This window comes from Rhamphochromis sp. 'chilingali' (genome assembly GCF_963969265.1).
Source record: "Rhamphochromis sp. 'chilingali' genome assembly, chromosome: 2".
Taxonomy (NCBI): domain Eukaryota; kingdom Metazoa; phylum Chordata; class Actinopteri; order Cichliformes; family Cichlidae; genus Rhamphochromis; species Rhamphochromis sp. 'chilingali'.
Window position 1 is genome coordinate 41,156,226 of NC_137930.1, and position 25,717 is coordinate 41,181,942.

A 25,717-nucleotide genomic window follows, 5' to 3' on the forward strand; every position below is an offset into this window, starting at 1 on the left:
TTTTTCTTTCTCTCTGATTGTGTAATAAAAGTATGAACATGTATTTATAAATTACACTTGTGTTTGAATCCTGCAGCTTATCACACATTTGATTTCCATGTGTGACAACTGCAAGTGTCCAGAGTGAGGACAGACTGAGGGACCCACTGCTGCACATCATCTGTGAGGCTTTGCACCCCTGATGATCCACCAGGACAAACTCAGCAGTGTGTGAGGAAGAGGAGGAGGAAGAGCCAGCAGCAGCTGACAGATGGAGAGAATAGACAGACTGTTCCCTCTTTGTGAAGGACTGCTGGAAAAGTTTAGAATAACGAATTGTCTGTCCTGAATCAGTCTTATTAGGTAATGTTCAAATAATTTGATCATTCCAGTGTTTTCAGTGTGGGAGAAAGTACTCAGGGCCTTCAAGTAGAGATGGACCGATCCGATATTACGTATCGGTATCGGTCCGATACTGACCTAAATTACTGGATCGGATATCGGAGAAAAATAAAAAATGTAATCCGATCCATTAAATATCACGAAAGCACCTCACAAAACTTGCAACACGCCGTAACTCGCCTCAGAACGACGTTAGCACGTCGGAGCAGTATGCATCACGTGATAGAGCAGCTGTGGCATGCGGGACCTGTCGGTGGTCTGGATAGCATGTGGAGCTTCGCTAGCAACCTGGCATTTCATCTCCGACAAAGTTATCCCCGAGAGAAGTAAAGCAAGTGTGTAAGTCCATCTCTGAATGTTTGTAAAGCATTCCCACGTTAAGCTTAACGAGCGACTGCCTCTCGCTCTCCGGCTGCTACTTCAATCGTGAAACTGCTAATGATCAGCTGATCGGCTTTTCTGTGGCGAGTCCGTCTCTCTTGTTTGTTTTTGGTCCACTTTGCACCAGAAAGAGGAAACCAGCGGCTGAACAACAGCAGCACATTTAAGCTTGATAAGCTGTTGTTAGAATTTATTTAATATTACTTTCTACACCAGGATCTTTTTCTATGTAGCTGACGGCTGGTAACTATGCAGGGGCGGATCTAGCAAAGTTTAGCCAGGGGGGCCGATAGGGCATTAACTGGGAAAAGGGGGCACAAAGACATCCTTTTCTTTCTTATTCTCATTTAAAATGTCGAGCTTTTAATAAATAATTATCTGACACCCAAAGTTTTAATTTGATGTAAAATGAATAGAAGTCAATTACTGTATATAGTGACTATTAAGTCTAATATATATACCCTAGTAAGCTATAGTACTTTTTACTTTGGGAAGGTACCATCTGTGCAGTCTGCAATTTTGTTGAAGAAAGATGTTGAATCTATTTAATATTTCTTGAAAAATAATTGATTTCTGTGCATTTTTTTTTTACACTGCATCAAATTAAGGTTGATTACGTCGATTAAGCATCATGAGGTGAAGCGTGAGGGGTGGTTCCTTATTTTTTATTTATTTATTTTTGTTGTTGCTGGGAGTTGGAACCCTATTAGTTAGGTTGCTTAATATTTACGCTAAGTACTCTTTAAAATACCAGAATAGGGAGGATGGTGTAGGTCTAAGTTTATTAGATTGATCAGTATTGCTGAACTATGAAATATTTTTTTGTATACAGGTATAACAGAATAGCTTTAGTGTAGTTGTTGTTTTAAACTTGAGTATGAACTTGCAGACTTGCAAAATGCAGCAAGATATTTTAAAAAACAGTTTTGTTGATTAAAAAACACTATATCGGATTCATATCGGTATCGGCAGATATCCAAATTTATGATATCGGCATCGGTATCGGACATAAAAAAGTGGTATCGTGCCATCTCTACCTTCAAGTTACACACTATGAAAGGCAGCAACAAGTTTAATGTTCAGAAACCTAAAGTATGTATCAGCAGCAGAATGGAGCTAAAAAATAAATGTTTATTTCAGTTCTATGAAGCTTTGAGTATTTTTGATTAGTAGCACTGCTGTGTTTTTTGCATCATATTGGTGTAATTGTTTATATGCTTTATATATTCTGAGGTAAGTTGACCTATAGTGTTACATCATATTCTACAAGGATGTTATGTGTTTGTATACTTTCTGCCCAGTTTGACCCATTTAGCAGAAGTCAGCCTGTTTAAGGTTCTGATATCTATTCTGTATGACTTAAAGCAGTTATGACATGGTCTGATTTTCTCACCCAAAAAAGGAATATTTCATATATCAGTCTACTCTTCATTCTATCAGAAACAGTTTTCACAGCTTGTACATTTTCTTTTTACACATATATGTAAGCATTGAGCCAAATTTTGTAATGCCAATATACTGAAGGAACAACATTTGTCTCTTATATATGATACACCTATATATGCACTGTCAAAGATACTTGTCTTTGAGTGAATATTTAAGGTGATAAGACATATAAATAACTGTAACTTGAATCTGTACTGAGGCTTAGTATTTGGCACAGAGTTCATGTTCACTGCTGTAATAGCTAATAATGATTAATATAATAACTATAATATTGGCCATATTATATTTACATTACCAAAGTGATATGACTTTAGTCTCATGAACAACATTAGCTAATTGTTATTTACTAACTAATCTTAAATGACTGTTCAGTACAGAAATGAAGCCCAAAAATCATGTTTTACTATCCTGTGGTCTCAGCCTCAGATACTTATCAAATCACACAAAGCTCTTGTAGAAACAAACAAACAAATGAACAAAATATTTTCTCCTTCATTTCTGTCAAATCAAGTTGTATGACACGTTTCCAGCGGTTAGTATCATGGTTGCTAGGCAACCTGGGAAGCGCGACGGAGACTAGACCGTCCCATACAGACAAACTTGCCGTTTATTTCGCAAATCGAGCTCAACACTGCCCCTAGCGTCCTGGAGCACTTACGTTGTGTTTTGGGGTTTGCATGTGTTTTGGATTTTGCAAGTGTTTTGGAGTTTGCAAGTGTTTTGGAGTTTGCGAGTGTTTTGGAGTTTGCGAGTGTTTTGGAGTTTGTACGTGCTTTGTCTCTAGGGGCCACCGTAGGTGAGACTGTAAACAAACACAAATATCCCGTGTGAGCTGACATAAGCAAACATTCTTAGAATTAGAAAATGCTATGACCTGTTACTATGCAAAGCAAAGCAGAACGAAACAAGCTAACAAGCTAACATTAGCGGTTAGCTAGCGCTAATTAGCATCTAGGCTAATGACTAATAAAGCACATCATTGAGTGAATTTACTTTCTTAAATATCACAAACAACACACGGCAGTTAGTGCTAAACATTCACTGGTAAAACACAATATTACTGCCAACTTACAGACTGTGCTGGCTTAAGAGGCAGCATAGGCAGGCACAGGAGTAGCAAACTGTCCTTCTCCCGTTAGACAGGAAGTAATGAGAAGTAGCACTTCCGGTAGAATGTCAAAATAAAAATGAACAGTGTGCCAGAAACGAATAAAGATTGCATGAACTTATATAACACTACATAACGTGAGGGGTGACTCTTAAGGAGCCAGAACAGTGTTGGTGTCAGTGACATCATCGATGCACTTGGTGATGTAGCTGATCACAATGATGTGTACTCCTCCAAGTTGGTGTGGTCGCCATTACAGTCTCCGCGAACATGTCCCAGTCAGTGTGCTCAAAACAGTCCTGAAGAGCAGACAGAGCTCCTGCAGGCCAAGTTCTCACCTGTCTCAGAACCGGTTTGCAGCGTCTGACGACCGGTCTGTATGCCGGAATTAGCATAACAGACAAGTGGTCTGAGTGTCCGAGTTGGGGGCAGGGCTTCGCTCTGTAAGCGCTGGGAATGTTTGTGTAAACAAGATCCAGTGCGATTCTCTGTGTTGATGGAATTTCAGAAGCACTGGCTTGAGATTTGCGTGGCTGAAATCTCCGGTGATAATAAACAGTCCGTCGAGGTGTGAGTTCTCGAGCTCGCTGATCTCCCCGTACAGCTCGCAGAGCGCCTCCTTAGTATTAGCGCTGGGTGGGATGTACACTGCTGTAATGAGCACAGCGGTGAATTCCCGAGGTACATAAAAAAGTCTGCATCTAACATTCATAAACTCTACAAGCGATGAGCAGTAATTAGAAACTAGCACTGAGTTCTTGCACCATTCCAAGCTGATGTAGACACACAAGGCCAAGCCACCACCTCAAGTCTTACCGCACAGAGCTGCATTTCTGTCTGCACAAAATGCGCTGAGCCCATGTAACTGAATGGCAGTGTCGTGGACTCTGTCGCTGAGCTATGTTTCTGTGAAAGCAAAGACGTGACAAATTATATACCAGTTTTTAAACTGTATTGATAGGCAACGTAAAACCAGAGTTATGATGAAAAATACACATGATGTTATTGTCTGAATAAAACAGTGGTGTTTATAGTGGGAAGAAACAGTAAAAACGGCGTTTTCTACTGACAGCAAAGAAAAGAAAAAACACCCCTTCCGTATTAGTGGAAAAATGTACTGTAACCCAGTTCCTAAAATCATCTCAAACAAAAAAAGAGAAGAAAAATTTAAACATTTAATGTTCATTGTCCTGTTCTTACTGTCCCTGTTAATGAAAGTGAAATGAGATCAAAATATTTATTTAAACATAGAAGGGACGCAGATTATATATGATATGCTCTGGTCAAACAAGGGTTAAGTTTTCTCAGAGGGTTGATGAGCTCTGATGAGAGCCTATTGTTTTACTCCACTCCTCGCATGTCAGCCAATCGGTGAAGCTCTAGGCAGCTCTTGTCCCTCCTTAGTACCAGCTCCCAAGTTTTCAGTCTCTTGCTTCTACAGCCGAACAGAGCAGACGGACTAAAACTTTTGTTATCGGTAAGCTGGAGAAATTAACCTCTAACGAGTTAAAAAAATACCATCTAAACTGATATTTTTCACAAATTATGTATTTTTGCACTTGTTGTTGTCAAGGGCAGAGCGAAACCGGAAGGTTTACTGAGCTGTGGCTCCACATAAATGCTGAGCATCCACTCGACGGCGGTAAGCTAAATGTGGCTAATCAGACACGTGATGTGCGGAGTGTGGGTACAGTTGTTCGATGTCTCTGAAACGCACTGTTGTTATGCTAGTTAGATCATTAACTAAGTCATTAACATGTGAAAAGCTGTAAATGGTTAAAGCAGCTAAAAATAACTTTATGAGAGATAATTGTAAGCAGACTTTATCCTGCTTCCTGTTTAAATTTTGATGTCAATCAGTTGTCTTACAATACTCAGTATTGAACACTTGGAGTTAATGTTTAGTGTATTTCCACTTGTACTAGTAGGCCTATGGTACAAGCAGGATTAAGCACGTCTATTTTAATACTCCTATTTGTGGACTCAGTCCTTGTGTTTACGTGTTATTGAAATTGATTATTTGCACTTTGTTCAATTTCTGATAAGCATTTGCATATTATTCCATTTCTTAAAAGGGGTAATATACTTATTTATTTGTGATAAGATATATATGTACAGTGAGTTTATTTTGATGGATGTAATTAATGTTTACAATGAAAGTGAATTATATGGTGGCTATAATTCCTGAATGTTTGCAACCTTGTAGATAATCTTTAATGTTACTGCAGGTTACAAATAAGTATTGAACCTTGATACTGTGAAATTTTGGATATTGATACTTTGACCTTTGAAACTTGATATTTTAATGTTGTACAACGTGACTGAACTGATGATGATTGAATTGATGATAGCTGATCTGAATAGTAGTTACTGCACTGTGACACTACTTTAGTTTAATTTGTGAGAGTTATCCTTAAAGGGCAGGTGACATATATTTGGCCATTGTTTATAGGTCAGGTTTTTATATGGGACGAATCCAAAGACCAGGTCAGCGATTCCAGAACCCAGAGTGTTCCAGTGTTCACTGGATGGCGAGCCAACCCAAGATCCTAGGAGACGATATACATATACACGCACACTCATTTGCACATTGATGGACTACAATCCTCTACTGTACAAGTAGTACGGTAGGACAGACAATCACACACACACTCCTTGTCGGACGAATTCTATTGGAATACACCTGTTTGTCATGGGCCCCACCGGTACCATTTGGACTTAAAAAAAGAGACTAATTCTTTTACTTGTGCACAATTTTTATTTAATTCTATTTTTTTGCTACTTTGGGGGAAATTTTTATACTTGACATTCTGTTAAAACCTGTTGTAATACTGTGTTGTTTACAAATTTCTTTTACAAGGCTTAACATCACTAAAGTACTTTTAAAGCCACATAACTGTGTTTGTCTGGTTTCTCTGCCATTCGTGTACCAGAGCTCTACGAGTCGTTCTCAGTCTTCTGATACTAGCCCAAATTACTTATTACTTTGGTAATTATCCATTGGTACTTTATGTAACTTCACGTAAGTGCTACAGTACCATGTCGACCAATCAAAAAAATGATATGGCAACATTTGACATTTGGTTGTTTAGGAAGAGGGGGAAGTTTTAGGAGTGACACCGCTGAGAGAGAGAGCGATAGAAAGAAAGAGAGAGTGAGTCAAAGGAGCTTGCAAAGAAAAGCGTCTGGACTTCTTTAAGTTACTTGAAGACGTTTCACCTCTCATCCGAGAAGCTTCTTCAGTTCTAAGGTCAAATGGTGGAGAGTCCCAGATATAAACCTAGTGGGAGTAACCCCCCACAGAGGGACAAAAGGACCCCCTGATGATCCTCTAATCCCCTGAGCCAAGGTGTGAAACTGGGTGTGGGTCCCAATCAGCCAGAGTTTCGGGTGAGTTCATTGTGAAACCTGGCCCCACCTTATCATGCAAATTCCTGAGATCAGATGGCCCAGGCTGTGAGTGGGCGTTAAGGCGTCTGGGAAGGGATCTCAAAACTGGATTATAGATGGCAGACAGTTGGTGTCGTAAACCACCGCCTCTGTTCAAAGATGGTCGCTCACAGTGGACATAGATGGCTTCTTTCACTCCTCTTTCAAGGGGAGATGCACCGTGGATAAGGGAAGGTGCACCGTGGTCCTAAACACTACAGATTACCACACAAAGATCACTACTCTCCTCAGTGACAACAATACCTACGAAGCCCTAAAGCGAGATCCCACAAGCAGCTACAAAAAGAAAGTTATAGCTTGCCTTCAAGACTTTGAAAAGGACAAAATTATTGACCGCCTTACATATCACCGCCTTTACCCAGGGGATGCCATACCCTGCATTTACGGACTTCCTAAAATCCACAAGGAAGCGGTCCAACGCAGACCTATAGTCAGTAGCATAAACTCAGCCACTTATAACATTGCTAAACACCTTGCTACCATCCTTGCTCCTCTCGTGGGGAACACCCCACACCACATCAAGAACTTCACCGACAAGGTCCAGAAACTTACCCTGGATCCAGATGAAACCATGGTGTCCTTTGATGTAGTCTCTCTCTTCACTTGCATACCCACCACGGAGGCCATGGAGGCTGTCAGAAAACGACTACAAGAAGACAGCTCCTTGGAGGACAGGACCAACTTCACACCCGATCGGATTTGCACACTGTTAGACCTCTGCCTCACCACTACATATTTCAAGTACAACGAAGGCTTTTACAGACAAAAACATGGCTGTGCCATGGGCTCCCCCGTGTCACTTATTGTAGCCAACCTTTACATGGAGGAAGTGGAAAGGAAGGCTCTTGGCTCTTTCAAAGGAAGAGTACCCAGCCACTGGTACAGATATGTAGACGACACCTGGGTCAAAATCAAGACAAAAGAAGTGGAATCCTTCACTGCGCACATTAACTCTGTGGATAAAAACATCAAGTTCACCAGGGAAGACACAAAGGACAACTGTTTGCCTTTCCTGGACTGCGCTGTGCACATTGAACAGAATGGCAACCTCAACATCGAAGTTTACCGGAAGCCCACACACACGGACCAGTACCTCCTGTTCGACTCCCATCACCCTCTGGAACACAAACTTGGAGTAATTAGGACCCTACACCACCGGGCAGAACATGTTCCCTCTAAGCCTGAAGGTAAAAAGAAGGAACACACGCATGTAAAGAAGCACTCAAAACGTGCGGCTATCCTAAATGGGCGTTCTTAAAGTCAGCAAAGAGGCACAGAAAAGAAGACCAGACACCAGTGAGGGAGGATAAGAAAGACAGACGCAACAACATTGTCATCCCCTATGTAGCCGGTGTATCAGAAAAACTCAGGAGAGTTGTCTCCAAGCACGACATCCCGGTGCATTTCAGACCCAGCAACACGCTCAGACAAAAACTGGTTCACCCGAAAGACAAAACGCCAAAACACAGACTTAACAATGTGGTGTATGCTGTACAGTGCAGCGAGGAATGCCCAGACCTCTACATTGGAGAGACCAAACAGCCACTTCACAAGCGCATGGCACAACACAGAAGAGCCACCTCCACAGGACAAGACTCAGCAGTCCATCTGCATCTTAAGGATAAAGGACACTCTTTCGAGGATGCCAATGTTCACATTTTGGACAGAGAGGACAGATGGTTTGAAAGAGGAGTGAAAGAAGCCATCTATGTCCACTGTGAGCGACCATCTTTGAACAGAGGCGGGGGTTTACGACACCAACTGTCTGCCATCTATAATCCAGTTTTGAGATCCCTTCCCAGACGCCTTAACGCCTACTCACAGCCTGGGCCATCTGATCTCAGGAATTCGAATGATAAGGTGGGGCCAGGTTTCACAATGAACTCACCCGAAACTCTGGCTGATTGGGACCCACACCCAGTTTCACACCTTGGCTCAGGGGATTAGAGGATCATCAGGGGGTCCTTTTGTCCCTCTGTGGGGGGTTACTCCCACTAGGTTTATATCTGGGACTCTCCACCATTTGACCTTAGAACTGAAGAAGCTTCTCGGATGAGAGGTGAAACGTCTTCAAGTAACTTAAAGAAGTCCAGACGCTTTTCTTTGCAAGCTCCTTTGACTACGATGACCTGGATGACTGAGAACCTTCACAGACAAAGAGAGAGTGAGTTTTGATACATGAGAGATTTGTGACGTTTAGCGTCTTTGGAGGTTTTAGTTAGTCTGTAGTGTAGTCGTTTTGTTTTGTGTGTCAGTTCTACTAATGAATGTCACAGTTGCTCCAAAAAAATTCCACCAAAAACAGATTGCAGTGTAAATGCTGTCTCCACGTGGAAAACTGGACTGATACACCTCCTGCTGTCAGACCTGCAGGGTTTAGGCCTGTGGTGTTCTCCTCTGTCTTTTAGTAGACACAAACTATTTTTTGGAGTGGCACAAATAATTTGTGTGCCTTCTTTTTTGATACAGAACACCTGATTGTTCTCTAAATAGTTTTAAATGGTTATATAAAAAACGCCTGAGGCCTTGGCTGCATTTTTAGGTAAATAGTAACGTATAACTTTGTTGTTTGCAAAACTTGCGCATAACTTTTAGAAATGTACAATTTCTATTTGCATTTCAAGTACTGAAAATGTTTTGTTAAACATGTTTGTGGGTTTTACAGTAAAAAACATAACTTTTTTTTCCACTCAAGTTTTTTGTCTGAATTTAGATCAATTGTGCTAATACAGTATGTCAAAATGAAAAAATAACTCAAATTTCAGACATTTGAGGTTGTGCTGAAAAGAATTATACCAAACAAGGCAAGATAAACAGTTTTTAAAGGTGAAATATAGAGGTCAAATCAAAAGTAGTCAAAAACAGCCAATTATACTCTGGAAGCATTATTTCAGCTCAGAGAAAACATATTAAAGAAATATGTAAGACTGCTTTCTTCCATTTGCGCAGTATCTCTAAAATTAGAAATATTCTGTCTCAGAGTGACGCTGAAAAACTAGTTCATGCATTTATTCTTTCTAGGCTGGACTACTGTAATTCATTATCATTAGGATGTCCTAAAACTCCCTGAAAAGCCTTCAGTTAATCCAAAATGCTGCAGCAAGAGTCCTGACAGGGACTAGACGTCTTCCATCAGCTTCTTGGCCAAAGTGAGGCGGGGTGACTGTTTATTGAAGGCGCATCTTCCTCTATGAGCCGTGAGTAAAATAAGCTGCAGTGCTCTTAATGTTATGAACAGACATGACAGTGGAAGTATTGCACCTGTTGACTCGCTGTCAGTAAACTTTGTAATTAAGCTGATGTATTTGCTGTGACAGACAAATTAGTGTGTTGTGTGAGCTGACAGACTCGTGTTTTGTTTGTGTTGACAGAGTACTGTCTGCGCAGCGCTGTGGCTCCCAGCATGCTCTCTGCTTCACACCGAAGCTGATTGTGGGCTGTCAGCTCGGCTCGCGTCTCTTTCCCTCCGTCTCTTTCTGCACATCTTCCTCTCTCGCTGAGCTGTCAGAGTCACTAATGTCTCTTTCTCTGACAGCACCGCCCCTCCTCCTCGGCTTCACTCTCTCGCTACTTGTCCCCGAATCACATTCACATTCAATAAAGCTCCTCTTCATCAGCCCAACGATCAATAACATCACTCGGTCCTGACAAATTCATTTGTGGGTAAATGGTGTGCATTCTCGGGCCTCCAGCTCTCCGGTGGACAGATGATCGCCGAGCTTTTCCGCAGAGCGGAAGGCGTCAGCGTGGACTCCTTGGTGACCAGGTCTCTCTGGAGTTTTTGACATTCAAACTTCAGCAGTGCAAATAAATCAGATAAATATTCAATGCTCTAAGAGCTGCTCATTATGAAACGCTGCTTCTGTGTCAGGGCAGCATATGATGATGGAACAGCCTCTCACTGATATGACGTGGTGATCAATCACCAAACAGGAAGCATGTAGAAAATAAGCATTAATGACATGTTGCTCATAAAGAATGAGGTCTGACAGTCCTTACTGTGTCCTCCAAACTACCCGGGGCATTTGGCACTCGTCCGGTGGTTTCAGGCTGCTGGTCATTTTGTGCATGTTGGACTGCATCTACATAATAATGTTAGAAGGAAGCACAGATGGCAGAATTAGGGCCTCCACATGCAAAGGGGCCCTTATGATGGTTTGAATTATTAGCTTCACAGGTGTCCCCTGACCTGGTGGTCTTCAGCAGGGAGAATGACTGGGATAAAAATTAGCACATCCTAATCTGAGGCTCAGTGGAAGAGGGTGGACTGTCCACTCTGGGTCAGGGAGACTTCAGGTTCCTGAAAGGGAGCTGAGCATAAGGGTGACACTGTCAGGTTACTCATGGATCTACATTCCTGCCCTCACCTTTGGCTGAGATGTAGAGAATGACTGAAATATTATAATCACTGACACACGCAGCAGTAATGAATGGCCTCTGAAGGGTGTCTGGACTCATGCTGAGAGTTCAGGTATTTAATAGGAGGTCTGCAGAGGAGGGTTGGCAGTAAAATCTCTAGGTGCAACAGATTGCTCATTAGTTTGTCATTTGAATGTCTTCCATTCTTCCATGTTGTGTTTGGTTTTGGTGAACATCACGGACAGGTTGTGGAGAAGTTTAAAAAATACTGACATGTCATGAGGGGCACAGATATAGATCCACTACAGCTATAAGGGATTTAAACCATCAGCTGATGGATCCTGTTCCCTTTTTCAGTCCGGACACTCGGTACCTTTGAAGTCGGGATTTCTTTGTTATCACACAGCCTGAGCCACAACAAGCAAGGATCATAATTCCAAAAGTGGCCCAGGTCTGAATGATAAACACAACCTGGCAAAACAAGAACGTCACGTTCTCCAGCAACACTCAAAGAAGACTCAGCACCCAGCAACACAGAGAATAAAACACAAGTAATATTAGTAAATGAGTCGTTTACTGACATACTCAGACAGCATGACTCATCACTAATATGTTTTCATCTCTTCTGTGAGCAGAACACGTCCACAACAACCCTGCAGTCAAATGTGTCACCACATCTGTGACTTCAGCTGTTGGAATATGTTGCTCAGAAAGCAGACGTTAGCCATGAAGCATGTAGTGTGTGTCTGATGGTCGCGATGGTCAGCAGACCGCAGCAGCGTGCAGATTAAACGATGATGGAGGCTTGATGTCGAGTTAGTAGAAGAAACTGCCTGCCGTGGATGGAGCACCTCCATCACATGCATCATATTCAGACCACTGTGTGTGAAAACGCTGCAGCTAGCTGAGCAGTTCCTCTCAGAAGCATCTGCCATCAGAAAAACAGATTTACATGCACAACCAAGCATTATCAGTCATCTCCTGCTACGTGACGTCAGATTTCAGCAGGTCCTCTAACAGCATTTCAAACACATCTGCAGTTCAAACCATCCCAGTGTCTCAGGTTTCTGACAGCACATGTTATATTCATTTTAATTTTGTCATCGTTTATCACATCATGCATGACGGCCAACATGCAATCTTTCACAATCTGTGAACGGCCTTTTCTTTATTACGATCCAGGAGCCATGAGGTCCTACAGATCCGGCTATGAGATGGAATTAAACTGCCGGTCTCTCCCAAGCTCCATCGGGAAAGTTTGTGTAGAAAATCTGATGTTTCTGAGTTTGGTGCCTCTACAAGTTTAAATCTTTAATCATCACAACACACTCACTGCTAATTAAACACAGGTTTGGACTTTAACATAAAGAACGACTTGTCTGTATTTTAAACATTTTTTATTGCTAATTTTACACTTTTGTGTTGAGAAAGATACGATATTGTTGTTGTCATATCAGTGAGTACTGCCCCCACTTGTGGAGACACTTTCACAACAGTGGACAGCATTGTTGGTAGAATATTGCTAGACTACAAGTAGTGCTATATTCACCGTCCACAGTAATGTGAAGCGAGATCATTACAACAAACTAAACATAATTTGCTGACGTACAGAATTCAATTTGAGGTATTTGGCCCGATAGCCCATCACAGGAGAACGAAATCCCAGCGGTGATGGGGATTAGGGCAGGATCCCCCGGAGTCTAGACGCTGGTGGTGGAGATGAAGGTGGAGGCTTGGATGGAGCCTGAGTGATGAGAGGCGGTGATGGGGAAGAGGTGGGTTGCACGAAGGCAACTGTAAGGGAGAAAGACAGCTGCACAATGAGATTTAAAGTACGATTTAAAGTTAAGGCTGATTGATCTGAAGAAGGCTGGCAGAAAGCTGATTGGACTAGACTCATGATGTTACAATCAGCTTGACAGCGTGGGAAAGAGGAAGTTTAGATTAGCCACTAACACTATGTGAGTGAAGTTGGCCCCCCCACCTTCTTCAAATCCAACAAAAGTGGTATCAAACGTTTGTGCTACGTTTGTGCTGGTTTGTGCTGCAAAAAGTTTCGTTTGTGCTACTATCATTTTAAAGATATTAATAAAAATTTCTAGAGATCATCAGAGGTCAACCAGCCCCCCCACATTAATTAAATCAAACTAAATGGGTGTCAATCAACTGTGCTACGTTTGTGCTGGTTTGTGCTGCAAAAATTTTCGTTTGTGCCGCTATTATTTTAAAGATATTAATAAAAATTTCTAGAGGTCATCAGAGGTCAACCAGCCCCCCCACATTAATTAAATCAAACTAAATGGGTGTCAATCAACTGTGCTACGTTTGTGCTGGTTTGTGCTGCTAAAATTTTCATTTGTGCTGCTTCTGTTTTAAAGATATTAATGAAAATGTAAAGGTCAAAAGGTCAACCAGCCCCCCCCCCCAAATCAAACAAAAGTGGTATCAAACGTTTGTGCTACGTTTGTGCTGGTTTGTGCTGCAAAAATTTTCGTTTGTGCTGCTATCATTTTAAAGATATTAATAAAAATTTCTAGAGGTCATCAGAGGTCAACCAGCCCCCCCCCACATTACCCAAATCCAACAAAAGTGGTATCAAACATTTGTGCTACGTTTGTGCTGGTTTGTGCTGCAAAAATTTTCGTTTGTGCTGCTATCATTTTAAAGATATTAATAGAAATTTCTAGAGGTCATCAGAGGTCAACCAGCCCCCCCACATTACCCAAATCAAACAAAATGGGTGTCAATCAACTGTGCTACGTTTGTGCTGCTAAAATTTTCGTTTGTGCTGCCTCTGTTTTAAAGATATTAATGAAAAGGTAAAGGTCAAAAGGTCAACCAGCCCCCCCACATTACCCAAATCCAACAAAACTGATGTTAAACGTTTGTGCTACGTTTGTGCTGGTTTGTGCTGCAGAAATTTTTGTTTGTGCCGCTATTATTTTAAAGATATTAGCAAAAATTTCTAGAGGTCAACCAGCCCCCCCATATTAATGGAATCAAACAAAATTGATGTCAAACGTTTGTTCTGGTTTGTGCTGGTTTGTGCTGCAAAAATTTTCGTTTGTGCTGCTATCATTTTAAAGATATTAATAGAAATTTCTAGAGGTCATCAGAGGTCAACCAGCCCCCCCACATTACCCAAATCAAACAAAATGGGTGTCAATCAACTGTGCTACGTTTGTGCTGCTAAAATTTTCGTTTGTGCTGCCTCTGTTTTAAAGATATTAATGAAAAGGTAAAGGTCAAAAGGTCAACCAGCCCCCCCACATTACCCAAATCCAACAAAACTGATGTTAAACGTTTGTGCTACGTTTGTGCTGGTTTGTGCTGCAGAAATTTTTGTTTGTGCCGCTATTATTTTAAAGATATTAGCAAAAATTTCTAGAGGTCAACCAGCCCCCCCATATTAATGGAATCAAACAAAATTGATGTCAAACGTTTGTTCTGGTTTGTGCTGGTTTGTGCTGCAAAAATGTTTGTTTGTGCTGCTAACATTTTAAATTTTTTAATAAAATAACGTCTTGATGCGTGCTTAATCATCCAAGTAAGTAAATCCCAAAAGGTTGATTCTGTTCATCTGGACATTTTCAGTTGGAGAAACGTTTCGTCACTCATCCAAGTGACTTCTTCAGTCTCAGCTGACTGCAGGTTTCCCCAACCTTATAAACAGTACATTTGCATAGTGAAGGAAACTAGCGCCACTGAATGAACAATGTGCTGGGGGGTTAGTTCCATGATTGTTATTATGCAAATTCTTATGACCATTGATCAATGACAACTAATCAAAGCCTACCGATCAATGGCCATGAGTACCATTCACAGAAAGTGGGGAATGGCTACAATCACAGCATTGTAAGGTGGCAAAAGATGTACTCTTGGGCCCCCCTTCTCGATTCAGAGATGGTCAGCATCCTGACAGCCCAATGGACGAAGCTGTCTCTCAGTCTGCTGGTTCTGGCCCGGAGGCTCTTCAGCAAACTGAAGACGCTGTTGAAGGGATGAGTGGAGTCACCTGTAATGGAGAGGACCTTCCAGATGAGGCAGGTGCAGTAGATCTCCTGGGGAGGGAGGCAAGAGAGGTCCCCACAATGCTCTTGGCTGCTTTCACTACCCGTTAGGGCTGGGCGATATGACCCAAAATTCATATCTCGATATTTTTTAGCTGGATGGCGATATAAGATATATATCTCGATATGTTTTTTTAAAGCCAGAAGGTAAGAACAAAAAGAGAGTTCTTAGTCAAAGCTGTGTCCCAGATGTCACACGGGCACTTTTATTAACATACAGCATAGATGTACATGAAAAAAACGACTCAAAAATAAATTATGAGCATTTATTAAATAATAATGTTCCATAAATAAAAGAAAACAATGTTGTTTTTGTGCATAACAAAGAGCTCACAATTGTGCAGCCAAAATGTAAACTAAAAGACGCTGAGCGTAATAACAAGGGCAGATTTCACAGCTGCTCTGTTCCCAAGTTCGTGACTGACAGCCTGGAGTTTGAAATCCGCTTCGTAACCATGTCTCTTAACAGGTGCCATTTATGGTCCTTATACACACACAATACGGTAATATTACGTTGAAGCACAGTACGTATCACTCCGCGAGGCTCCTCGGTAGCCGTAATGCTCCGACAATCCATCAAGCGCTGCAGCTCCGTAGCTTAGCAAAGTACTAAAATATTTTTTGACAGATTGCTGAGCGCCGTGTAGCACATAAAATCGGTTCGCGGTCATCAAGCACAACCAGATTCATACATAATGCGCGCTGTCGATTTTTGAGAAAATGAAAGGATTTCAGGCCGTGCATGGCGTTAGCGTGGTTAGCTCGTTAGCATGGTTAGCTCATTAACACGTTGACGCCGTCCAGCCCCACGCACGGGGCGATGCGCAGTAACTCGTTAACGGAGATTTGCCGTGTCCATCTTGTCGCTGCCTGCAGGTGAAGCAATGGGGGAGGAGGGGGAGCTGTGTTCAGTGAAGGAGAGGCGAGGCCGAGTAATGTTGCGTAAAGACAAAAGCGGATGAAAGAGAGGCAAACTTGTGGCTCCACAACTATAATTATAACGTAACATAGACTATATCGATATAAAAGATATTGTCACATCTTATATCTCGTATAAAAATATATCGATATTTTTAAAAAACTCGATATATCGCCCAGCCCTACTACCCATTTTCATTTTTTCCTGCAGAACCCAATGCAGGAGTCATACCACACAGTGATGCAGCTGGTGAGGACACTCTCAACTGTGCCTCTTTAAAAGGTGCTCATAATGGGGGTTGAATCTCTTGTGCTTCTCAGTTTGCAGAGGAAGTAGAGTCGCTGTTGGTCTTCTCCACATTCAGGGACAGGTTGTTGTTGCTGTACCACTCTGGCAGATGGTTAACTTCACCCCTGTAGTAGATCTCGTCGTGGGTCAGCAGAGTGAAGAGAAGGGAGCTCAACACACATCCTTGGGGAGCCCCCGTATTCCGTGTTCTTGGGCTGGAGGTGTTGCTGTCGACCCGTACTGTCTGCTGTCTTCCTGTCAAGAAATCTAGCAGCCCGTTATACAGCAAGGTGCTGATCCCCAGCAGATCCAGTTTGTGAATGAGTTGCTGGGGAATGATGGTGTTGAATGCTGAACTGAAGTCTATGAACAGCACTCTGACATATGAGTCTCTAGTGTTCAGATGTGTGAGGGCTGAGTGAGGGGCAGTTGAAATTCCATCATCGGTTGAGCGTTTTGACCGGTATGCGAACTGAAATGGATCCAGGTTGGGGGAAAGCGATAATTTGATTTGATGCATGACTAACCGTTCAAAGCACTTAACTTAATAATGATGGAGGTGAGTTTGACAGTGCTTGTCCAAGGATGTTATCAGGACCTGGAGCTTTGCGTGTACTGATTTTGGAAAGGGATCTCCACACACTGTCTGGGGATTGTGTCACCACGGTCTGCAGAGTGGGCTTGTAGTCTGTGATGGTTTGTATTCCTTGCCACTGCCTCAAGTACTGTATCTCTGCTGTCGCTGAAGCTTTGCTATAGCTGATGCCACGTGACAGGTTTGCCCTTGCTGTTCTTAGACTCACCCAATTCCCGGCTCTGAAGGCTTGCATTTTTCAACCTTAGGAGCATTTAAACCTGACCTGTGAGCCATGGTTTCTAATTGGCCCGGACAGTGATAGTCCTGGTCTCTGGGGGCTGGTTGACCTCTAGAAATTTTTGTCAATATCTTTAAAATAATAGCGGCACAAACAAAAATTTCTGCAGCACAAACCAGCACAAACGTAGCACAAACGTTTGACATCAATTTTGTTTGATTTGGGTAATGTGGGGGGGCTGGTTGACCTTTTGACCTTTACCTTTTCATTAATATCTTTAAAACAGAAGCAGCACAAACGAAAATTTTTGCAGCACAAACCAGCACAAACGTAGCACAAACGTTTGATACCACTTTTGTTGGATTTGGGTAATGTGGGGGGGCTGGTTGACCTCTGATGACCTCTAGAAATTTTTATTAATATCTTTAAAATGATAGCAGCACAAACGAAAATTTTTGCAGCACAAACGTTTGACATCAATTTTGTTTGATTTGGGTAATGTGGGGGGGCTGGTTGACCTTTTGACCTTTACATTTTCATTAATATCTTTAAAACAGAAGCAGCACAAACGACAATTTTTGCAGCACAAACCAGCACAAACGTAGCACAGTTGATTGACACCCATTTTTCTTGATTTAATTAATGTGGGGGGGCTGGTTGACCTCTGATGACCTCTAGAAATTTTTATTAATATCTTTAAAATGATAGTAGCACAAACGAAACTTTTTGCAGCACAAACCAGCACAAACGTAGCACAAACGTTTGATACCACTTTTGTTGGATTTGAAGAAGGTGGGGGGGCCAACTTCACTCACATACTAACACTTGGTAAGCAGGCATGTGAGTGACCTCACATGAGCTTCATTTTTTCAGTTTTGTGGAAGTACTGATCACACAGTGATGCCACTCCTGCTTGTTGGTTGGTCGTGCCCTTGAGCCTTGAGCCCGAAGATTTTCAACATAGATCTCTCTGATGTGTGGACAGACGACAGGATGGAAAGACTCTTACCTGATGATGACCTGATGGTGCCCCAATGTGTTCACAGCTACAGTTTGAACAATAAAAGGGGACACTGACTGCTCTGCAGAGCAGCAGGATCCATAGCTCACTGCTGGATTGTTCTGGGAGGTGGTTCAGGAGATCCTGGTTCCTTCCTGTGTTTATGGGACTGAAGGGGCTGCTCCTCAAACCATTTCACCACAGATGTCCTGCAGAAACAGGACAAAGCCACAGTTTCTCGGCTGAAGTCGTGGTCACTGGTTTTTATCTTTATTCTGTTTCATTCACCTATAGTGTAATCTCTCCCCTGTCTTCCAAGACATGTTGAAGATGAACAACAGAAATAACTAATGTACAATCCCAAATGAGAGAAAGTTAAGATCTCAGGAAAATATCATAAATAAATACATTTAATTTGAGTTTTGTATGAAGCCCATACCTATGATCACTTTTAATTTAGTTATTACAACATTTCCGGCCTGCAGTACTCTCAAAAAAACAAACAAACAGATTTTCAGATGTGATCAGAGTAAGCAGCATGGTTTCTGCATAACAAGCATGACTCTGTCACATATTAAGGAGCCCGAGCGACACAATGTCTTTAGAAATACCACGGTGCTGTCAGGTCTTATCTATACAGCACCTTGTACAGAGGTTTTTTAGATAAGAAGAATACATGATAAAGCAAAAACTAAGAAATACAAGATTAAATCAGAATTTAAAGAACTGGAAAATGTCAATAAGAGCTGATTAAAAGCAACTAAAAAGCAAACAGAATACATGAACTAAGCTGTCTGCAGACAACTTTCACCATAAAGGTGCACAGAAGTGACCCTCAGACATGTGTGAGGATAACATTAACTGACGCGTTCACCAAACTTTATGGCTAAACATGTTGCTTTATACCTGGACTCTCTGAGCTGCCACATGTCTCGGGATTAGCTTCTAAATCCCACAGAGATTAGATTGGATTAGATGAGAGCCGGGCGAAATAATGAATGCAATCAGGAGGAGCTCAAACTGTCGACCATGTTCATCTGATTCACACTGAGTGTATGCAAACCAGAGATCAGAGTTAATCCCATCAGCCCCCGTGTTATAGCGAGGGCTCATTAAAAGGGAACACTGGGAACCTTTTTAGATACAGACAGCACAGGAGGATGAAACAAGATTCTCCCACAAGTTCTTCAAACCCACAGACATTACTTTTCCATTTTAATCCCAGCTACAAAGACAGATATTCACAGAGGACCGTTTGTTCCACCAGCAGAAGCTGTAAGACATACAGAGCTACGGCGTGCACATGCTCTATGTCATGCACGACCTATGCATGCATGGGCGATATTACATCGATTAATGTTTATGAACAGACCATAAAGTCCGTGTCTGAGTGTCTTCATTAAGCCTGGTCCCATTAAAAAGTCACAAATTCAATCATTCTTTTGCTTTCATGAATTTCTCAGCGATGCATTTCAAAAGGCAGCATGAACCGAGAAAACACAGCTTTGAAAGACGTGACAGCAGGTATATTTGAACGCACATGTGACAATTTTCTGTCACAGATCTAAACCTGCGGTTTTTAATGCACAACCTTAACCAAGACATGTTTCTAAACGCTAGTAATGTATTAAATAAAAACAAATCACGAACATGAAACAGGAATGAGCTGATAATATCTCCCCCTCTCTCTCCAAGTCAGCCAACAGTCATAACAGTACCTGTCACAGCGAATAAGGCATGCTCGTTATTCATGCTACACTGTGCCTTTTAAACCCTGTTTCCATGATTAATTTAAAAGGATGAGATACTTCTGTGAATATAAACACGTAATGTGGTCAGTAGCAGAAATGGCCATCTACACGCCCTGATGCCCTCCCGTTAACAAGAAGCATCATATGCTCATTCTGGAAAACCAGAAGCACCGAACCACCTGACACCCAAAGCCATTCAGACGGCCTGTCAGCATTTATGAAGAAGTTAGCTGATGTAAAATAATCAGCATCAATGTTAGCTGCCGTCACATCTTTCATGTGGCTGTCAGAGCTAGTGAGTCAGCGGCAGGATTAATGTCAGCACTCCGCATTAAATTAAATCTTCCTCCAGATGTTCCCTGAAGAAACACTTCTGTGTTAAAGCTGTGAACATTTAGCGTCTCCTCTGAAGACGAAGAGGTTCCTGTGTTTGCCTGTCCGTCCCATTAAACGGCCTTCAGCTGACTCCTGTCATCGCTGGTGTTACTAAAACAAAGTCAAAATAATCTGAAGGTCACAATAAAAAGTCACTCAGTGTGTCAAGTATGCTAATGACAGATGGACTGCAGATAAACACTGAGGTGGACAGTGTTGGGAAGGTTACTTTTAAAATGTATTCCATTACAGATTACAGAATACATGCCACAAAACAAATTTTGTAACGTATTCCGTTACGTTACTCAATGAGAGTAACGTATTCTGAATACTTTGGATTACTTAATATATTATCATGCTGTTTACAACTACATGAATGTGATTTATTACTATTACTGAAGGTCCGCTGCTCCGAACCGTAGTAAAGGGACCTCTGGCTAATACGTCGGGTTCCGTGTCGGGCTCCGTGTCGGGCTCGTAGCCGAAAAATAGCTTTACTTTGTTGTCTGGGTCAACTTTGCTAGTGAGAGACAGAGAGAGGCGTTGAAAGGCTGCTCCAACGGAACTATTGTTTCGGAGGAAAACACGAACACGGTGTACAGTCGAGTCTTAATTAGTGATGGGATTTCCGGCTCTTTTTAGAGAACTGGCTCTTTCAGGTCGGCTCACTAAAAAGAACCGGCTCTTTCAGCTCCGAACCGGCTCTTCAGGTTGTTTTGTTGCTTTAATTAATTAATTATCAACAACAATATAAAATCATGCACAAAAGGAATTAATAATGTAAAAAAAACGTGGTTTTCTTTATGTGTGTTTACATAAATAAATATTTATGGGGACCCCTAGAGACAAAACACTTAGAAACTCCAAAGCACAATTCTAGCATGAACTGAACTTCCAAAACAGAGCTACCTAGATCACTTAAATTACACAATTGAATTCATATTTCTATTGTTTTTGTATTAATACACAAACACTCATATATATATATTCAAATAATAATTTAAAAAAAACTTCATTTACCTGTTACTACCACACACCCAATCCGATTGTTGGTACATCCTGGCTTGTGTAGCCACTAGGTAACAAAAGCTCAACACGGCCCCTAGCATCGTGGAGCACTTCTGTTGTGTTTTGGAGCTTTCTCGTGCTCCGGAGTTTGTACGTGTTTTGGAGTGTGTACGTGCTTTGTCTCTAGGGGCCACTGTAAATATACTTTTATTTATTCACTCCACATAAAAAAAAAAAAAAAAAATTATAAAGTACAAAAACCAACTATTTACATTTCATATATTTCAGCTTTTAACTACTTAAATATTCAGCTTTTTCCTTTTAAACAAATTTAAAGTGAAACAACACAAAACACTGCAAACCACAACACAATAAAATATAACTTAAAATATGGGGGAAAAAAGAACGCCCAGATCTTTAATTAAGGGAAAGTTTGGAAATACCTTTCTCTTAATTAAAATTTTTTTTAGAAATATTAATATCACACTCAACTGACTGCGTTTTATCTTCCCATTGCACTGATGGGTGGACAGTTCTTAGGTGCCTGTGCATGTTGTTTGTGGAGCCGGCTCTATATGATATCCTTTTCTTGTAGACTCTACACTCTGCCTTTGTTTTGTCAATAACATTGAAATGGTTACAGACTTTGCTACTTTTCTTGGTGTCACTCATTTTCTTTACTGTACCTTTCCAATGTGACGATGTTGTCTCTTGTTGTTGCTCCTGGCTCTCTTTCTTTCTAGTGATGGGTCGGTCGCGAACGAAATGGCTCTTAGAGCCGGGTCTTTGACGTGAACGACGGGAGCCGGCTCCTTATTGCGAGCTGTGGGTTTTGTTTTTGTTTTTGTTTCTCTCACCCTCTCTCTCTCACTTTTTTTCGCTTCACTCAGCATGCGAGCCTTGTGCTTTACGCTGGGAAGAGGGGGGAGGGGCGGTAGTTACACTCAGTAGCACAGGAACAGAGCGGGCAGTGTTGCCAACTTAACGACTTTGTCGCTATATTTAGCGAGTTTTCAGACCCCTTAGCGACTTTTTTTCTAAAAAAAAGTCGCTAAAAAAAGACGTGAAAGTGCGTATGGCTTTTACTCTCAACAAGCAGCGGGTGCTGTACCGCAGTCAGTTCTTCTTTTACTCTTTTTATGCTGTTTTGTGGATCACAAAGTTTAAAACTACTTATAAACACACACACACAAAGTAACTCCACCAGAGTGCCTATTTCGGGTCACTTTTGCCGGAGGGTTGGAGCAGGGTTGGAATTGTGACATTAAAAAAAAAGATAATTGCTAAAAGAAATTTAATTTGTAGTTCTAAATAAACTCTAAATGCATTTAGGACGTTTTTTACTCACTTTATGTCTCTTCCACGATGTTATTTCTCTCTCCAACAACATAGGTTACAATTAGATTAGTATGACCAATTATGCAAATTAGGCGATGACATCATTTAGCGACTTCTAGCGACTTTTAGGACAACCAATAGCGATTTTCCTTACTGAGGAGTTGGCAACACTGAGAGCGGGAGGAAGAGAGAGAGAAAGAGAGCCAGGGACAACAACGTCACATTAGAAAGGTATAGTAATTATCCACAACTATATTCGGTTGCAGATGATAAAGGATTCAGAAATTTTATTCATGCAGGTCCATATGACAGAGAATATGCATGTTCTTTTTGTTTTCATATTATAATTTATATTTGATTGTGTTGTGGTTTGCATTGTTTTGTGTTGTTTCACTTTAAATTTGTAAAAGGAAAAAGCTGAAAATTTAAATAGTTAAAAGTTGAAATGTGAATAGTTGATTTTTGTATTATATGACTTATTTATTACATTTTATGTGGAGTGAATAAATAAAAGTATATTTACGGTGGCCCCTACAGACACATACAAACTTCAAATCACCTACGAACCCTGAAGCACGTACAAACCCTGAAGCACGTACAAACTCCAAAACACCTAAAAACACGTACAAACGCCAAAACACGTAAAAACTCCAACACACGTAAAAAACACGTACAAACTCCGAAGCACGTACAAACTCCAAAACATGTACAAAAGACAACAGAAGTGCTCCAGGATGCTAGGGCGCAGTGTTGAACTTTTGTTACCTAGTGGCTACACAAGTCAGCAAGTACCAACGACCGGATTTGGTGTGTGGTAATAACAGGTAAATGAACATTTATTTATTTTTTTATTATTTGACTATATATGAATGCTTGTGTATAAATGCACAAACAATACACATATGCTTTTATGCTTTCAATTGTGTCATTTAAGTGATCTAGGTAGCTCTGTTTTGGAAGTTCAGTTCATGCTAGAAATGTGTTTTGGAGTTTGTACATACTTTTTGGAGTTTGTACGTGTTTTGTCTCTAGGGGCCACCGCATATATTTATATATTGTGGCGGACCACTAGAGGGCTCCACTCACACCCAGTGTATAGGAAGTGTGTTCCTGTGTTTTGTGGCGCGATATGCGCAGTTGATGTTGGAGACGAATAAAGAAGGAGTGAGAACTGAGAGCTCTGTGTCGTTGATGCTTACCTCCACATTGGTGACCCCTGACTCGAGCATGCAAAGGGCCGCAGATAACACAGACTCCGCTATGGATACATCAGCGGCCGCCGGACCTCCGCCTCCTGTTACAGGTACGTTCGCTGTGGCGCTGAAACTGCCGGACTTTTGGCTCCATGACCCCCCGTCATGGTTTGTACACGTGGAGGCTCAGTTCGCCCTTCGCGGCATCTCTGCTGACGACACGAAGTATCACCATGTGGTGGCCTCGCTTGACCCGCTGGCCACCCGTCGCGCGATGGCGCTCCTCCGGGACCCACCCGCCCAAGGGAAATACGCCGCCCTCAAAGAGCTGCTTCTTCGGCGCTATGCCCTCTCCGACGCTGAACGAGCCGAAAAGCTGCCCTACCTGTCAGGCTTGGGTGGGGGTACTGCGCTCGAGCTCATGGAGAACATGCTATCGTTGCTCGGGCCAGATGACGGTGGTTTCCTCTTCGCCCACCTCTTCCTCCGCCAACTACCAGCCGCCGTGAGAGCTGTCCTCGCGAACTCTCCGCTTCTGCCTGCGAAGGATTATCGCTCCCTGGCTGAAGAAGCGGATCGCATTCTCCTGGCTAGCCACACTTTCGACGTTCACGCCCTGGCTACGGACACGCCGGCGGCACCTTCCACGCCTCCATCTGCCTCCCCCGGAGCATCCGCCCCCTTGCTGACGGCAGGGATTGCTACACGCCGGCGCCGCGGAAAGGGCATCTGTTTCTACCATCAGCGTTTTGGCGACAGAGCGCGTCGCTGCCTGCCGCCTTGCGCTTTCACGGCCCAGGGAAACGGACCCGCCAGCGCGCTGTAGCAGCCGCGACTGCTGGCAATACAGAAAGGCTGTTCTTCATAGAGGACTCGCGCTCCGGGAGACGTTTTCTCGTGGACTCCGGCTCCCAGAAGAGCCTCCTTCCCCCTACCGCTGCCGACGGACTAGCAGCGAACTGTGGGCCGCAGCTCATTGCAGCTAATGGCTCTCCCATCAAAACGTTTGGGGAAAGGTTGGTGACTGTTTGTTTTCATGGCCGGGAACTTTGTTGTTGCCGCTAGCTCTGTACCTATTTTGGGTGCTGATTTCCTGTGTGCTCATGGACTGCTTGTCGATGTTGCTAACAGACGTTTAATCGATGCTGTTTCGTTTTCTTCGCTACCCTGTTTTACTCGGGCCGCCGAGCCCCTGATTCGGGCTAATGTAGTGACCTCCGGGGATGCTTTTCAGCGTTTGCTTTTACAGTTTCCATCGCTGTCTGTCCCTAATTTCTCTAGCACGGTAACGAAGCATGGGGTTGAGCATTATATTCCCACGGTCGGGCCCCCGGTGTTCGCGCGCGCGCCGCCTCGACCCCGTGAAACTGTCCGTCGCTCGGGAAGAGTTTGCAGCCATGGAGCGCCTTGGCATTGTACAGCGTTCGAACAGTGCATGGGCCTCTCCGCTTCACATGGTGCCCAAATCGGACGGTCGGTGGCGGCCATGCGGAGATTTCCGCCGTTTAAATAATGCCACGGAGAATGACCGTTACCCCATCCCCCACATTCAGGATTTTTCTGCCAATCTCGCCGGAACATCGATTTTTTCTAAAATTGACTTGGTGCGGGGGTATCACCAGGTTCCCGTGCGCGCCGAAGACGTTCCTAAAACCGCTGTCATTACCCCCTTCGGCTTGTTCGAGTTTTTGCGCATGCCATTTGGCCTGAAAGGTGCCGCCCAGACCTTTCAGCGGCTGATGGACTCCGTTTTGCGTGGGCTGCCGTTCGTTTTTGTTTATCTGGACGATATATTGGTGGCCAGCTGCTCAGCGAACCAGCACGAGTCCCATCTG

The 25,717-nt window shown here is 42.6% G+C and overlaps 1 long non-coding RNA gene across 1 annotated transcript; it reads left to right on the forward strand.

Annotated features, from left to right (window-relative positions):
• Positions 1-4,511: 4,511 nt before the first annotated feature.
• On the forward strand, positions 4,512-6,278 carry LOC308392289. The gene is made up of 3 exons (XR_013970789.1): positions 4,512-4,793; positions 4,890-4,958; positions 5,769-6,278. It is a non-coding gene; the product is annotated as an uncharacterized lncRNA (long non-coding RNA).
• Positions 6,279-25,717: the final 19,439 nt, after the last annotated feature.